Source organism: Gossypium hirsutum, chromosome A11 (assembly GCF_007990345.1).
Source record: "Gossypium hirsutum isolate 1008001.06 chromosome A11, Gossypium_hirsutum_v2.1, whole genome shotgun sequence".
Classification (NCBI taxonomy): domain Eukaryota; kingdom Viridiplantae; phylum Streptophyta; class Magnoliopsida; order Malvales; family Malvaceae; genus Gossypium; species Gossypium hirsutum.
In genome coordinates this window covers 118714404-118730827 of record NC_053434.1, presented here as the reverse complement: position 1 = coordinate 118730827, position 16424 = coordinate 118714404, and the positions used below count along the sequence as shown (strand labels likewise).

General features: G+C 31.2%; 1 pseudogene; it reads left to right on the top strand.

Moving 5' to 3' along the window:
- Positions 1-10078: 10078 nt before the first annotated feature.
- LOC107902689 (disease resistance protein RPV1-like) lies at positions 10079-15913 on the top strand (annotated as a pseudogene).
- Positions 15914-16424: the final 511 nt, after the last annotated feature.

The following is a 16424-nucleotide window of genomic DNA, read 5'->3' as shown; positions in this document are numbered from 1 at the left end:
GCATACATCAAACTCCCAACTGCATTAGCATATGGGACTTTCGCCATATATTCTCTTTCTTCTTCAGTTTTCGGAGATAATTGAGCACTAAGTTTCAAATGAGAAGCAAGTGGGGTACTTACATGTTTTGTGTTTTCATTTACACCAAAACATTGTAATACCTTTTTCAGATATTGCTTCTGATTCAAACAAAGCTTGCCTCTCTGTCTATCTCTACTTATCTCCATGCCGAGAATCTTCTTGGCCTCACCTAGATCTTTCATCTCGAACTCTTGATTCAACTGAGCCTTCAGCTTATCTATCTCATTTTGGCTCTTCGAAGCGATTAACATATCATCAACATACAAGAGTAGATAAATGAAAGATCCGTCATGCAGCTTCTGCAAATACACACAATTGTCATATTTGCTTCTTGTGTACTTCTGCCTTCTCATAAAGCTATCAAATCGCTTGTACCACTGCCTCGGGGATTGCTTCAATCCATATAGCGATTTGTTAAGCTTACAAACCCAATTTCTACCACCAGCATCTGTGTATCCTTCTGGCTGAGTCATATAGATCTCCTCTTCTAACTCACCATGCAAGAAAGCCGCCTTAACATCAAGTTGAGCTAGCTCCAAATTCAACTGTGCTACCAAGGCCAACAAAATTCTAATGGAGGAATGCTTCACAACAGGGGAAAATACATCATTGTAGTCAATTCCCTCCTTCTGAGCGTAGCCTTTAGCTACCAATCTTGCCTTGTAGCGAATATCCTTCTTGCTAGGAGATCCATCTTTCTTTGCGGATACCCACTTGCATCCGATTGCCCTTTTACCTTTCGGTAATTGCGCCAACTCCCAAGTATTGTTCTTCCGGAGAGACTGCATTTCTTCATCCAAGGCGCTTTTCCATTTATCACTTTCTAAGCTTTGCATTGCTTCTTGATAAGTGATAGGAATATCATCAACAACGGGAAGGGCGTAGGCCACCATATCAGTAAATCGAGCAGGTTTACGAATTTCTCTCCGTGGCCTTGCAACTGTAACTGGTTCTGGTGTACTTAGTGGTTCTTGGGTCAGAACCTCTTCAACCTCTAATTCCTCCATTGTGGCTGGAGAATTAGACTTATTAACTGGGCAAATCCCCATCTACTCAAACTCCACCTGTTTTGGAGTACACTCCACCTGCTGTGGAGTATTGCTCGTCTGAATATCTTTATCTGCTACCTTTTTCAATGTGGCAGATTCATCAAAGATAACATCTCTGCTACAGATCATTTTCTTTGTGCTTAAGCACCAAAGACGAAATCCCTTCACTCCAGAAGTGATTCCCATAAAGAGGCTTTCTTTGCCCTCGGATCTAACTTTGACTCCTCCACATGGTAATATGCAGTGGATCCAAACACATGTAAGGAATCATAATCTGTAGCCGGTTTTCCAGACCATACCTCCATAGGAGTTTTTCTTTCTAATGCAGATGATGGCAAACGATTAACAAGATGGCCAGCGTATGTCACAGCCTCAGCCCAAAATTGCTTGCCCAACCCAGCATTGGACAACATACATCGAACTTTCTCCAGCAATGTTCGATTCATACGCTCTGCCAATCCATTCTGCTGTGGTGTATCCCTAACTGTGAAGTGTCGAACAATACCATACTCTTGGCACACATCGAATGACGGATCACTTTTATATTCCCCTCCATTGTCCGTCCTAAGCGGCTTGATTTTCTTGCCAGTCTGGTTTTCGATCATAGTTTTCCATTTAAGAAAAACTCCAAGCACTTCATCTTTAGTTTTCATGGTATACACCCAAACTCTTCTGGAAAAGTCATCAACAAAAGTAACAAAGTAGTGTTTTCCTCCCAACGAAGGTGTTTTGGAAGGCCCCCACACATCTGAGTGAATATATTCCAAAATACCTTTTGTATTATGGATAGCAGTGCCGAATTTCACTCTCTTTTGCTTTCCCAGAACACAGTGCTCACAAAATTTTAATTTGCAAGCCTTTGCACCTTTCAACAATCCTTGCTTTGCCAGAATTTGCAAGGATTTTTCGCTGGCATGTCCCAACTTCATATGCCACAACTGTATTGAGTCCAAGTCTTTGTTACCGGAAGCTGCAGCGACTGCTCCAATAACTGTACTACCTTGGTAGTAATACAAGTTATTTTTCCTGATGCCCTTCAATATCACAAGTGCGCCAGATGTCACTTTCAAAATCCCATCTCTCATAGTAACAACTGAACCATTGGATTCCAAGGCTCCCAATGAGATGAGATTTTTCTTCAAACTGGGCACGTACCGAACATCAGTCAGAACTCTGGTTGATCCATCTTGATTCTTTAATTGGATTGAACCTATCCCAACAGTTTTACAGGCATTGTCATTGCCCATATAAACAACTCCTCCATTTAGTTCTACTAAATCAGAGAACCACTCCCGGTTAGGGGACATATGATAGGTACAACCCGAATCCAATATCCACTCATCTGAATGGAACGACGATGATGATGCAACCAGTGATAGTTCAGAGTCACTAGTATCATGCTTTGCAACACAAGCATCTACAGCAGCTTTTCCCTTATTCTTCAGCTTTGGACAATTTTTCTTCCAGTGGCCTTTCTCATGACAAAAAGCACATTCATCTTTCCCGAGTCTGGACTTTGACTTTGATCTCCCCTTTTGAGTTTTCTTCCGAGTGTATGAACGACCTCGGACTACTAAAGCTTCTGTATCTCTGATTGAGTTTTTCTGTTTGTCCTTCTTTCTCTGTTCATAACTGTATAAGGCCACACAGACTTCGCTCAGAGATATATCACTCCTGCCATGAAGTAGAGTAGTTTCTAGGAACTCAAACTCCTCAGGAAGTGACCCCAACAGCATCAAAGCTAAATCTTCATCTTTGAATGTCTCATCCATATTCAGCAAATCAGTGACTAACTGATTAAATTTGGTGATGTGATCATTCATTGTGGTACTTGGGACGTATGTGAAGCGAAACAGTCTTTTCTTCAAGTGGAGCTTATTTTGACTGTTTTTCTTCAAAAATTTTTCTTCAAGTGCCACCCACAACTTATTTGCAGAAGTCTCCTTTGAAAAAGCATACCTCTGCTCTCGAGAAAGGCATGATCGAATTGTGCCACATGCCAACCGATTGATCGCCTTCCAATCTTTCTCCTGTACATCATCTGGTTTCTCTTCATCAATGGCAATGTCTAGACCCTGCTGAAAAAGGGCATCTAGAACCTCACTTTGCCACATACCAAAATGGCCCGTGCCATCAAAGATCTCTACGGCCAATCTTATATTTGCAATTGTCGGTCTTGTCCACATGGACGATGTTGAAGCTCCTACACCGACCATTTTCTCCATAATCTTTCAATATACCTAAGGAAATCTTTTCTGATGTGGAAGATCAGTTTAAACTGCAACCACAGAGCATACTACGATTAACCTTCGGCTCTTGATACCACTTGTTGTTCCAATAGGGTCGGAAGCGTGTAAATTATTGTACTAAAAAATCACACAAAGTTCAATTCCCAGGGAAGAGAGGTGGATCACATGGATCTCTTAAATACCAAGTCTTTCCTTAGACAGAATATCCCTTCTATAGTAATTTAATAGCACAATTAAATACTACTATTATACCCTCAAATATTGAAAGAAAAATAGGACAAGAAAGAACACAAGAGTTTTAACGAGGTTCGGTAAATTATACCTACGTCCTCGGGCACTAACACCAGATGATAACTTTACTATCTCCAAAGTATTACAAACAAATAGAATTCCTTAAGAATTCTCAAATGGGAGAAGAGAGAAAACTAAGAGAGAAAGATTGGTTGGGATGGTTGAAATGAGAAATGGTTAGGCCTATTTATAGTTGAAGTTCAGGGACTAACTTGCAAATGGCCTAAAAAATTAGGAACCAAAATTGCAATTATCCCTTTCAACTTTAAACAACTTGCCAACTATTTTTTTTCTTTCGGTGCCAATTGCACCTCCCACCATTTTTGACTTCTCAACCCCTTTTTAATTTAACTTATCAACATCCCATTGCTCCCAAGCCTGAAAGATAAGAAGCATAATACAAGTTAATCAATCATATCCAGCAGATACAAAATTATAGTCCCAAGCCCAAGTTCATATTGCCGCATCTAAGTTCAAACATCGCAAACAAACCAAATAAAGAGCAAGTAACACAGAGTCACATTGAAGGAACCCTTTTTTGCATTAAGCAAGCCTTAAAGCTGACAGGTAAGAAATATGACATTTTTAGGTCAGAATCAAGCTTTTTTTCCCCAAAATAAAATCTATTAGAGCAAATACACTGTGGATGATTCTATTAGCAGAAATTTCCTGATACCCATTAATATTCCATATTCAATCAAAATGAATTCAACTTTTCCGAGCACAATTTGATAGAATTTCAAAAAAAAAAATCAAAATGCATCATTTTTTAAATGTTGAAAAGTAAATTTATTTATTTTTTTACAATTTGAATTAAAATATCAAATTTTGAAAATTTGAGGGTTAAACTTATTGAATTTTTTATATTCAATATCAATGGATAAAATTTTGTAAAAAATTAATAATTTGGGGTTGTCTGGCTACGGGTCTTAATCCGTTCTTTTTTAATAACCTAACATGTTACCCTTAGGATTAGGAAGCAATAAATGAGATATTATATATATATATATATATATATGTTTTGAAGGTATTATATATTTCCACTTGCTTTAAAACAGTACAAAAGCATTAAAGAATTCTGGACATTGTTTATTTCCAGTATGAATAAGAAGAATTGAGATGGATGATTCTAAAATCATAATTTTATAAACTTATTATATTTAATATTTTTAATATATTAATATCTAAAATCAGTACATCCTTACCGGATGATGAAGAGACCATGAAACCCAAATAAATACAAAATCACCAATTAAACAACACAAACATCAACCCTCCATTAAGCGAAATAAAAATTTAGAGTTACCCAACCAAAACCAAATCAAATCATTTTTATTTATTTATTTATTTATTTTCGTGTTCGTTTTATGATTCATAATTGTCTCTTTCAAACCATTTTTTTTAATTACAAATATTAGGAGTTATAAAAAAAAAAGAGTGATACTATACGTATAAGAAAGTATTGAATTTCATTGAACCAGTATAGTTTGAAATACGATGTTCATCTATTGAAAGAAACAGAAATACTTTGCTCAAGTTGCTATATTGTGACCAAAAGATATAACATGGTTGAAAATAAGAATAATAAACATTCATCTAAACTTTCACACGTTATGTAATATAGTTTATCCCCCATTTATATTTTGTTTTCTTATGTCTATTCTCGATTTGTTTTTAGGGTACCCAAGTTGCTAAAGGCATAGGGTACCGAAAGGGGTGAAATTAAGAAATTCTTTTAGGGCACAAAATTAAATTGTAATTTTTATAATACAAAAAAAATATAATTTTATCATTTTAATAGCCTATATCTTTATAATTTTTAAAAGACTAAATCAAATTTTAATATTTTTAAGCGACTAAAATACAATTTTACTTTTATTAATTTAAATATTTAAAAATTTTAAAGGGTCTAAATGAAGGCCAGAGCCCTACCAATCCCCTGAATTCGCCCTTGGGTATCGAAGTTGCTAAAAGCTTTGGATCATTGACAATAAAAAAAAAAAAGGAAAACATACACACCCATGTATCATTAAATAGCATTAATGTTATTGACAATTTTTAGTTTTTTTTTTATTTGGAAAATTTTGGAATAATCCAAGCAGCCTTACTTGAATGCTTTTATATATTTTGAATAATTATAGAGTCACCATGGTTTTTAGGGAATCCAAAACATATATACCCATGTATCATTAAATAGTATTAATGTTGTTATTGTCAAATTTTTTTTTCATTTGGAAAGTTTTTGAATAATCATAAAGTGTCCAAGCAGTCTTAATTGAATGCTTTTATATATTTTGAATAATTATAAAGTCACCATGGTTTTTAGGGAATCCAATGAAACACTCAATTTGAATGTCTTTACCTCTTAATTGTTGTGATCTAAAATATCTTTCAAGTCAATTACAAGTTTTAGATTAAACGGAATATCTTTTAAAATCTCTACCATCAGACTTTCAATCTCATAATCTTCAGGTACTTCTTCTATCTTATGGTGGCATTAAACAACTATGAAAGGGAAATGGAGTACTAAGAATTATTTTATCTGATCTTTCTCATTTAACTTCTTCTTCTTTTTTTTTTTTAAGATGAAGGATTAAAAATTGATTAAGATAGAATAAAAAATAAAAAATAAAAGAGTTTTATTATATTTTCTCTCTAATTTATTATTGTTTTCAACAGCCTCTCTATAATTGAAAGTGCTCAACCACAAAGAGTTAAGACACCAGACTTTACAACAGCCCTAAATCTTGAAATTTTGATTTTAGAAGATTGTTTTAGATTAGTAAATGTTCATCCAGCCATTGGAGTGCTCAAAAGTCTAAAACTTCTGAATTTAAGAGGTTGCAAAAGTATTAACAACCTTCATAAGTTCTCCGAGATTGATTGCAAAATGGAGAACCTGTTGGAACTTTATTTAGATGATACAAGCATTAAAGAACTTCCTTCTTCAATTGAACGTCTCAGAAGGCTTAAAGTTTTGAACCCAAAAAACTGCAAATGTTTTACAAGTCTTCCAATCCACTTTCCAGATATTGATGAGAAAATGAAATGTTTGTTGGAGCGTTATTCATTTTATACATCCAAAATAAAAAATTTGTAATTTAGTCATAATTTTAATTATGTTGGTGTGACAGTTCACATGTACTTCATGTTAACATGACACTATTTGTCTTATATGTCATGTCAACAAATAATTTAAAAATTATAATAAAAATTAAAATAAAAATTCATAAACTAAAAAAAGAAGAAGCATGAAATACATCTAAATTGTCATGTAAATTATCATGCTTAAAAAATTAACATTTTAGTTAATATTTACATTAAAAAATAATAATTTAACCACTTTTAAAAGTTTGATGATTAAATTCGACTCCTACTATAATTAAAGATTGTATTAATAAGAAATAGAAGAGGATTATGTTATGTAGCATGGGAAGTAGTATGACTTTAGACATTCCAAGAGAAGAGGATTGTTTCGACAAATTCATCACTCTTTTCCTTAATTTTTCATTTTAAGGAACTTAATTATCTCATTATCGTATTTTATATTCCATTTTATAAAAATAATATATGTCAAAATTGATGTAAACAACAATTTTTCTAACTATTTACTTTTTTTAACTTTCAACGATTTAATAAATATTAATATATACAATGTTTTAGATATAATAGAGATATTGGATTAGTTTAAAATTTTGTATGAATGATAAGTACAATTATTTTGATAAATTCAATAGTTAAATTGTTAAAATATTATTACAAAAATATACGAAAAGGTGAAATTATTTTGAGACTTAAAGATAATGTGTTTTCTTTGTTTTTTTATTTCTTGGAAGTGTATGTGTTTATAATTTACTATTTTCTATACAAATTAATAATTTGGGGATGGCTGGCTACTCTTTTCTTAATATTTTTTAATAATACTCGTCCATAATAAAACAACCGACGTCCAACTCTTTTTATTTATTAAAGTTTACAATTAAACTTTCCCAACCTTGTTGGATTCTTCCTTTTTTTCTGATCTGTCACCCAACTTGTCTTCTACCACTACACCCTTTCATATTTCCACACAAATTGCTTAGAAACCACAGAAATTTCCAGATACCCATTGAATATTCCATATTCAATCAAAATGAATTCAACTTTTCCTATCATAATCTGATAGAATTTAAAAATTTTTTAAATTTTACAAAAAAAATTAAAATTAAAATAAAAATATGTCATTTTGCAAATGTTAAGAGGTAAATTTATTGATTCTTTTAGAATTTGAATTAAAATAACAAATTTTGTAAATTCGACGGCTAAATTTGTTGGAATTTTTATACTTAGAATCAAATTGATAGAATTTTGTAAATATTAAAGGGTTAAATTTGCTACTTGACCAAAAACAAAAGAAGCTCACTTCAGCACTTTTGTCAAATTTCAAACTATTGTTAATGTTTGGTGATCAAAAATTTTAATTTCGATCAAAATAAAACACAAACAATAATTTAATCATTATTTCTGTACTTACCCCTTCCCTTTTTTTTTTTTTTTTTGGAAGTGTACGTGATCACAATTTATAAATTGGGATGGCTGGCTGGAGGCCTTAGTCTTTTTTTTTTAAATATATTTGAATAACCTAACACTTTACCTTTAGGATTAGGATTAGGACTATATATTTTCACTTGCTTTAAAACTGTACAAAAGCACTAAAGAATTCTTCGACATTGTTTATTTAAACTATATTTGTTTTGCCATTAGGGAGGCTTTATCATGGTTGAAATTGTTGGCCTTCGACGGTATAATTATTGAGTCGAATTGTTTGCTCGACTTTCTGTAAAATTTGTGAGTTAGGTGCGTGAGGAGACAGGCAGAGCCACAACCTAAGGGATGAAGAAAATTTCGATTTTATAATGGGCCGTCTGGGAGAGCAACATTAATTAGGGACAAAAATTGTTGAAAAAGTTGGATTGCTGAATGAATGGCTAAATCCTCAGTCACCAGCCTTCCTTTAAAGCTCAAACACCTTATTTGCTAACCTTTTTTTATTTTTTATTAAGTGTTTGTGTTTGCCACTTAGTTCCAACTTCCTGAATACAAACTATGGTATTTCAAAAAAAATTTTAATAAATTAACTTTTAAGTTTTACATATTATATTGATTTAGTTAAAATTTACGAATATATTCAAATTGATCCTTATTCAAAAAAATTCAAAGAAATATATAAAAGTACATAAAATATTTTCAAAATAATAATAATAAATTCAAATTTTCTTTGAATTTCTTAGAATTAGGACCAAATTGAGAATATTTGTAATTTTTGAGGACTAATTTTTTAAAATTATGACTAAATCGATATAATATGTAAAAATTGAGATTTAATTTTTAGTTTTTTTCTTAAATCTTTACCTTAGGTTTTGTTTTACCATACTAGAATTAAAGATTGTATTAATAAGAAACAGGAGGAATATTCCACGAGAAAAGCAATTAAGGTGGCCTTGGATTGTTTCAGTTTCCACAAATTCATCACCCTTTTCCTTCATTTTTCATTTTATGCAATTTTTAGTAATGCTTTGTTTGAAATTTTAGTAATGGTATAACGTTCAAAATTATGGCATATTTTGTTTTTTTTTTTCCCGCGAGAATACAGTAAAACCGCTCGAACAATTGACATAGGCTTTAAATAATAATTTTATAAACAATTTATTATATTTAATATAAAAATATATAATTTAACATAATTTAATGATAAAAATGCATTTTGTCTCTAAAATAATCTCTTTAAAATTATAAACTAATATATATATAATATTTAATGTATGCATTTTGCAGCATATATTGTATGCCAAAAATATAAAAAGATAATCTAAATATAGTTTGATATTAAAAATGGTTTGAAAAGTTAATATCTTACCAACCTTTATAGTCTATTAATTAATTTTTTTTGTATGAAACAATATTGAATGATTTAATAAATAAAAATAAAAATAATTTAATTTTTAAAGAATTTATAAAAAATTATTATATTTAATATTTATTTGATATGAATATATAGCATTTAATATAGTTGAACCAATTATTAAAATCTCGGTTTGCTTTTAGTTTATGCCAATTTAATTTTTGTTTATTTGATAAAAAGAATTTAAAATTATGTATCATTTACTTTGACTATTTTTGAAGATATTGTTTTGGTGGTAAATAATCTAACTTCAAATTATTTTTGAAAAAAAAATATATATAATAATTTTTTTATTTACTTTCGTGCAGCATCACTCAACGCATTTCAATTTATATCTTCTCGTATTGACAATAATAATATTGATACGAACTGAACTAAGACTCAATGAATTTTAAATAATGAGTTAAATATAAACACAAGCTTAATGTTATTAAAAGTGATTCAAATTACTACACGCTTTCATATCTACGGGGAAATTGCCTAGAAACCTCTGTTTACTTCCCTATATTTAAAAGAATGTTTGTAGTTATTTTGACCACAAGTGTCAGATATCTTTTTCTTCTCATCATGTTGTCATTGCCTTCAACTTCATCCTCCATTTCTAGAAAGAAATATGATGTTTTCTTAAGTTTTAGAGGTGAAGATACCCACAAAAACTTCACTGATCATCTTTATCATGCTCTGAAAAGGAGCGGAATAATCACCTTCAGGGATGATCCAAAGCTGGAGGCCGGCGAAGAGATCGCGCCAGAACTGTTTAAAGCCATTCAGCAATCATGGTGCTCCGTAATCGTATTTTCAGAATCTTATGCTTCTTCGGGTTGGTGCTTGGACGAACTTAGTGCGATTGTTAAGCAGAAAAAGGACAAGGGTTCTAAAGTGTTTCCAGTTTTCTATGACGTGGATCCATCTGATTTGAGAAAACAGAAAGGAAAAGTTGAAGAAGCCTTTGTGGAACATGAAAAGAGATATGATGAAGATACGGTCCAAAGGTGGCGAAATGCTTTGACTCAAGTCGCAAACATTAAGGGATGGCATTTAAATCACAGGTAACTTCTTCATATCTTCTCTGTTTTCCAATTTTACTGCTTACATGATGTTCTTCTCTATTTTCATAGTAAAATTTCAATCTCTGTTGAAAATCATTACCACTTAATAAAGAGACCATGAAACCGAAAACTCCCGATATCAGACGCTTGACTCAAGGCCTTTCAGACAACACTGCAAAACTGCTGCCCCGACCCTCCGAATCAAGAAACAAAAAACCCATCTCTCCCCACCAAAAGAACAAGAAAGCCCAAAGAAATATAAACAACACAGACATCATACCCAAAGCAAAATGAAAATTTAGATTTAGCCGAGCAAACCCAAAAAAAAAACCATATATATTAGAATACATACACCCCATGTTCATTAGCTGTTGCTTTCTTGTTTAGAGACCAAATTCTTTTGTTTTTTTTTTATAGGCATGAATCCGAATTTATTGGAGACATAGTTAGAAAGATATCAGCAAAATTATGTGAAACATATCCAATTGTCCATGATGAGTTGGTTGGAATTAGTTCACGCTTAGAGGAGTTGTATGCAAAAATAGATATTGGTGAAGATGATGTCCGTATTATTGGAATTTGTGAAATGGGTGGCATCGGTAAAACAACTCTTGCAAGAGTTGTTTTCACTCAAATGTCACCTCATTTTGAAGGTAAAAGCTTTCTTGCTGATGTTAGAGAAGTTTCAAACACACGTGGACTTGTTTCGTTACAAAAACAACTGCTTTCCCAAATCTTGCCTGAGGAATGCTTTAATTTCTTTAATGTTCATGAAGGGAATGCCATAATTAACCACAGGTTATCTAACAAAAAGGTTATTGTCGTTCTTAATGATATTGATAATCTACAACACTTAAAATGCTTGGTTGGGAGGCGTGATTGGTTCGGTTTAGGGAGCAGAATCATTGTAACTACAAGGGATGAACATTTGCTCCGATCTTATGGAGTTGATGACGTGTATAAGCCTACAACATTGAATGCACATGAAGCACTCTGACTTTTCAATTTGAAAGCTTTTAACGGTGAGACAAGGCTAGAAAATGATTTTAGTGATCTTTCTAAACGTGTTTTAAAATATGTTGGAGGTCTTCCCTTAGCTCTTGAAGTTTTGGGTTCCTTTTTGTGTGGCCGAGATGCAGCCCAATGGAGAAGTGCAATAGAAAGACTTGAAAGAGATTCTAATAAAGAAATTCTTGACAGACTTCAAATAAGCTTTGATGGATTGGACCAAACTGAGCAGAACATATTTTTAGATATAGCATGCTTCTTTAACGGGAAGGAGAAAGATTTTGTAATGAAAGTATTAGATGGTTGTGAGTTTTTTCCCGATATTGGAATTGATGTTCTCATTAAAAAATCTCTACTAACAGTTAATGAACACAACAAATTGTGGATGCATGACTTACTACAAGAAATGGGAAGAAAAATTGTTAGAGAAAAATATGTTGCTGAACCTGGAAAACGTTGCAGATTGTGGGCAGAAAAAGATGTTTATCATGTGCTAACAAAAAACACAGTAAGTCATTCCATAAAAACTATATATTCTAGTATTAAAAGGTCTGTTATATTTATAAAGTGTTTAAGTGTTTATTTTAAATATCGATAAAATAAAATAAGTACATTTGTCCTCTATATTTCTAGAAAGTGTTATTTTATTTTTTTATTATAAATATTAAAAAAGACATGCACGAGATGTATAAAATAGAGTGTTATTTCATTGAATAACTTTAGTTGAAAATTGTTTTATTTAGTTTGTTTTTGTTTATTAATTTCAACACATAATAAATGATGCTAAACAAGATAATCATAAATGTAAATTTCTAAGAGAGTTTGTCTTATGTATAATTTTTTTATTTTTAGGTTACAGAGATGATTGAAGGCATGATCATCGACAATAAAAGGTAAGAAAATATACAAATATGTATTTATGTATAATATTGATTTTTTTTTGTAAAAATAATAATAAAAAAGAAGTGGCAAAAATCTTCCATGCTAAATATTTCAAAAAAAAAAGGGAAAAAGAGTGGTATGTGTTAGCGAAAATGATATAAATGTATATATGCATTCATCATTAAGGGTGAGCATTCGATTAAATCTAGTAAAAAATTCTAGTTAATTGAGTTGACGAATCCTATCTTATCATCCTAATTTGATTTAATTTTTTTTCCGAATCGAGTGGAGTAAAATTGTTCAAGTTAAATTAAAAAATTAAACATGTCAAATTAAAATCTTGTTATAATATAAGTAATTTCATGTTAGAGAACATAAATTTAAAACCATATATATTTGAAAAAATTTCCAAAGCAAAATAAGAACAAAAAAAAAAGAAGATAGTTTAGCATGATAAATTTGAATGGTTAATTAATTTATTTAGGTCTCCAAAATTTTTATTTTAGAAAAATTTTGAATTTTTATATTTTTTATATATTCTTTAGATTTTTTTTAAAAAATTTATAATTTTTCAAAAAATATAAATTTTTGAATTTTTTTAAATTTTTTAATTTTAAAATTTGTTTTTGAATCAAATTTTGCTCATCTCTATTCATTCTATACAATAGTTAAGAGTATGTTTATTATAGTTGTGAAAGTTCGTTGTATGTATTTTGGTGTAATTGTAATGCCATTGCATTTGGTTGTATCTATTTCTTGCATTTTCTCTTTAGTCAAACACTTTTCTTATGTGTATATCATGGTTTCTAGGTGTGTGAGTTTGTAAATATCAACTCCAATTCTTTGAAGCTATGTTATTCAAATTTGGATATAGGTGCTACAACATAACTTTTTAGATACTAAATGTTTTGTATATGTGTAATCACATTTTTGTTTTATCTAGGGAAATAAACAAGTCTCCTACTTTGAGTGCGGATGCCTTCATAAAGATGAAAAGATTAAGACTACTTAAAGTCCTTTGTTGTCCAAATTGTTATAATTTTACATATCTTTCTAAAGAGCTACGGCTTTTAGTAAAATCCTTGCCTTCAAGCTTCCAACCAGAAAATCTTGTTGCACTTCTCCTATCTTATAGCAACATTGAACAACTATGGAAAGAAAACATAGTAATAATTAACTCATTTGGTCATTATTTTCTATCTTATTTTGAGAAGAAAGATGGAATTTTTATTAACATTGAAGAATAACAATAAAAATGAGCTTTCCTATGTTATTCTCTTTTTTATCTCTAATTTATTATTGTTTTCAACAGCCCATGTATAAGTTGAAAGTAACCTCAAAGGGTCCGAAAAATTACTGAAGGCACCGGCCTTAACAACTGCCCCAAATCTTGAAATTTTGGTTTTGAAAGGTTGTACTAGATTAGTAGATGTTCATCCATCTGTTGGAAATCTGAGCAGTCTTGTTTTGTTAAATTTGAAAGATTGCAGGAACCTTGTGAGTGTCCCAGGGAGCATAGGTGGGTGTAAAAGTTTAAGAACTCTTAATCTTTCTGGTTGTTATAAAGTTGAATATTTGCCAGAGGATTTCCAGCAACTAGAGTTTTTGAAAGAGCTTGACTTAAGTAAAACAGCCTTACGAAAACCACCATCCTTCATTTCTCAATTAAAAAATGTTCAAGTTTTGTCATTCAATGGGAGCAAGGCAATTCAAAGAGGAAGGATAAATTCCATGACATCAATGTTACCTTCATTGTTAGGTTTGAGTTCATTACAATGGCTTAATCTTAGTGACTGCAATCTTTTCGATATTCCTAGTGATATTTGTTGTCTAAATTCATTAAAAGAACTTGATCTTAGTGGTAACAACTTCACCAGCATACCTTCGTCTCTTTTCAATCTTGCATTTCTTGGATTGTCGCGTTGCAAAGAGCTTAAATCGTTGCCTGAACTATCAAAAGTATACAATTCAGTCGGTTGGTCTACGTTTATTGGTATTCACTGCTACAGATTGGCTGAGAACATCGATGCCTTAACATTGCTGAAAAAGCATCTAAAGGTTCGTTATAATATCTTTGTTTCTTTCAGTCTCATAATTAGTCATGGTGTTAGTTACCGAACAACTAAAGGTTTATTTTGCAGGTATTTGGAAATTCAGGAAAAATGTTTAATTTTATTCTACCTGGAAGTGAAATCCCAGAATGGTTTAGTCAACAAAGAGGTGACTCTTCGATTAAGATAGATTTGCCTCTGGAAGTTTGGAATGATAATCAATGGATGGGAATTGCTTTGTGCTGCATTTTTGTCAGAGATGATGCTTCAAGGGCTGAGGAACTCGTGTTTAGAGCTGTATATGGACTTTCTAATTTCAAGGGTAGAAATCCTCGAGGGTTCATGAGGGGTATCTGGACATTCTCGCCTGATGAACCCGTAATGAAGGACCACATTTTCATTCGTTATTTCTCGCGTGACGAGATGTATCGAAATTTATGGACAACAGATTGGTTAGATCAGGAATGCGGTGAACTTGAGTTGTCTTTCGTAAGAGGGAGTTGCTTACACAGTGTTAAGGTGAAGAAGTGTGGTGTTAGATTAGTCTATGAGAGAGATTTGGAAGACATGGAACAAATACAAGAGCTGCATAGTAGTCAATGTTGTGAAAATTTTGAAGATATCCAGCAACACCCTGCCGATGATGGATCAATAGGTAACAGTTCCCTTATAAAATGAAAACTTAATATCTATGAGGAGATGGATGAAGGACTGCAACCAAAACGGATGCAAAAAGTTTCCAATTCTATAATGGGCAGACTGTGGTAAACTACTTCATTACTATTAATTTTTTTGTTTTAGACTTTTTTTAATCTACGGTATTATTTACAGTTTTTTTATTTCATTTAAAGTATTCAATTATGATATTTTACTCTATAACAAATGAGATATAATCTTTCAAAAATATATGTAATTAATTTAAAAATTTTAAACATATACATATTCAACACCAACTCATATTTTACGCATATCCTAAATTTGGATAACATTCTTTTTTCTTCTTTTCTTTTTTCATAACATTCAAAATATTATTCATTTAATTTATTCATTTTTATATAGTTGGATTTTCTGATCACAGATTGAAGAAATATAATCAGCGGGAGATAAGATGTGGAAGAAGTTTGATTGCTCCATGAAGAAGCAATTAATAAGTAAGGTGCAAATCCTTTAAAGATATTTAGATTATAGTCATCCTTTTATCTTTGTTAGTATACTAGTTTCGTCAAGTAAAATTGTGGTTTCATTTTTATTCGGAATTGTTAGATACCAAAGTATGTGTTAAATGTGATGCGTCTAGTTTCATCGTTTAAAATTGTTTTTATATATTTAAAAGATATAACAAATATTAAACAAGAATAATATAGGGCATAATGTTAAATTTAGTTCTGAACAATTATATTTTTTTGTTATTTGGCCCTTCTCTATTTTGAGTTAGATTTGGCCATCAATATTTTAAAAAAAGTCAAACTTGACTATCAACCCTTTAAAAAAGAATTGGAATGATGTATTTTTTAACAAGAATACTAACTAAAATGTTAAAATTTTAAACACAACCTGCATGACAATTCACGTGCACTCCATGCTTAACTTCTTTAATTCTTACAAAAATTTTATATTTTTTTTAAATTTTAAATTTTTGTAGTTTTTGAATTATTTATTGGTGTGACATATAAAAAAATCATGTTATATTAGCATGATGTGCACATGAACTGCCATGCGAGTTGCCACACCAACAATGTTAAAAAATAATGTTTTAGTTATCATTTTCGTTAAAAAACAATTTGACTCTTTTTTGAAAGGTTAAAGCAGAAAATAATAAGGGC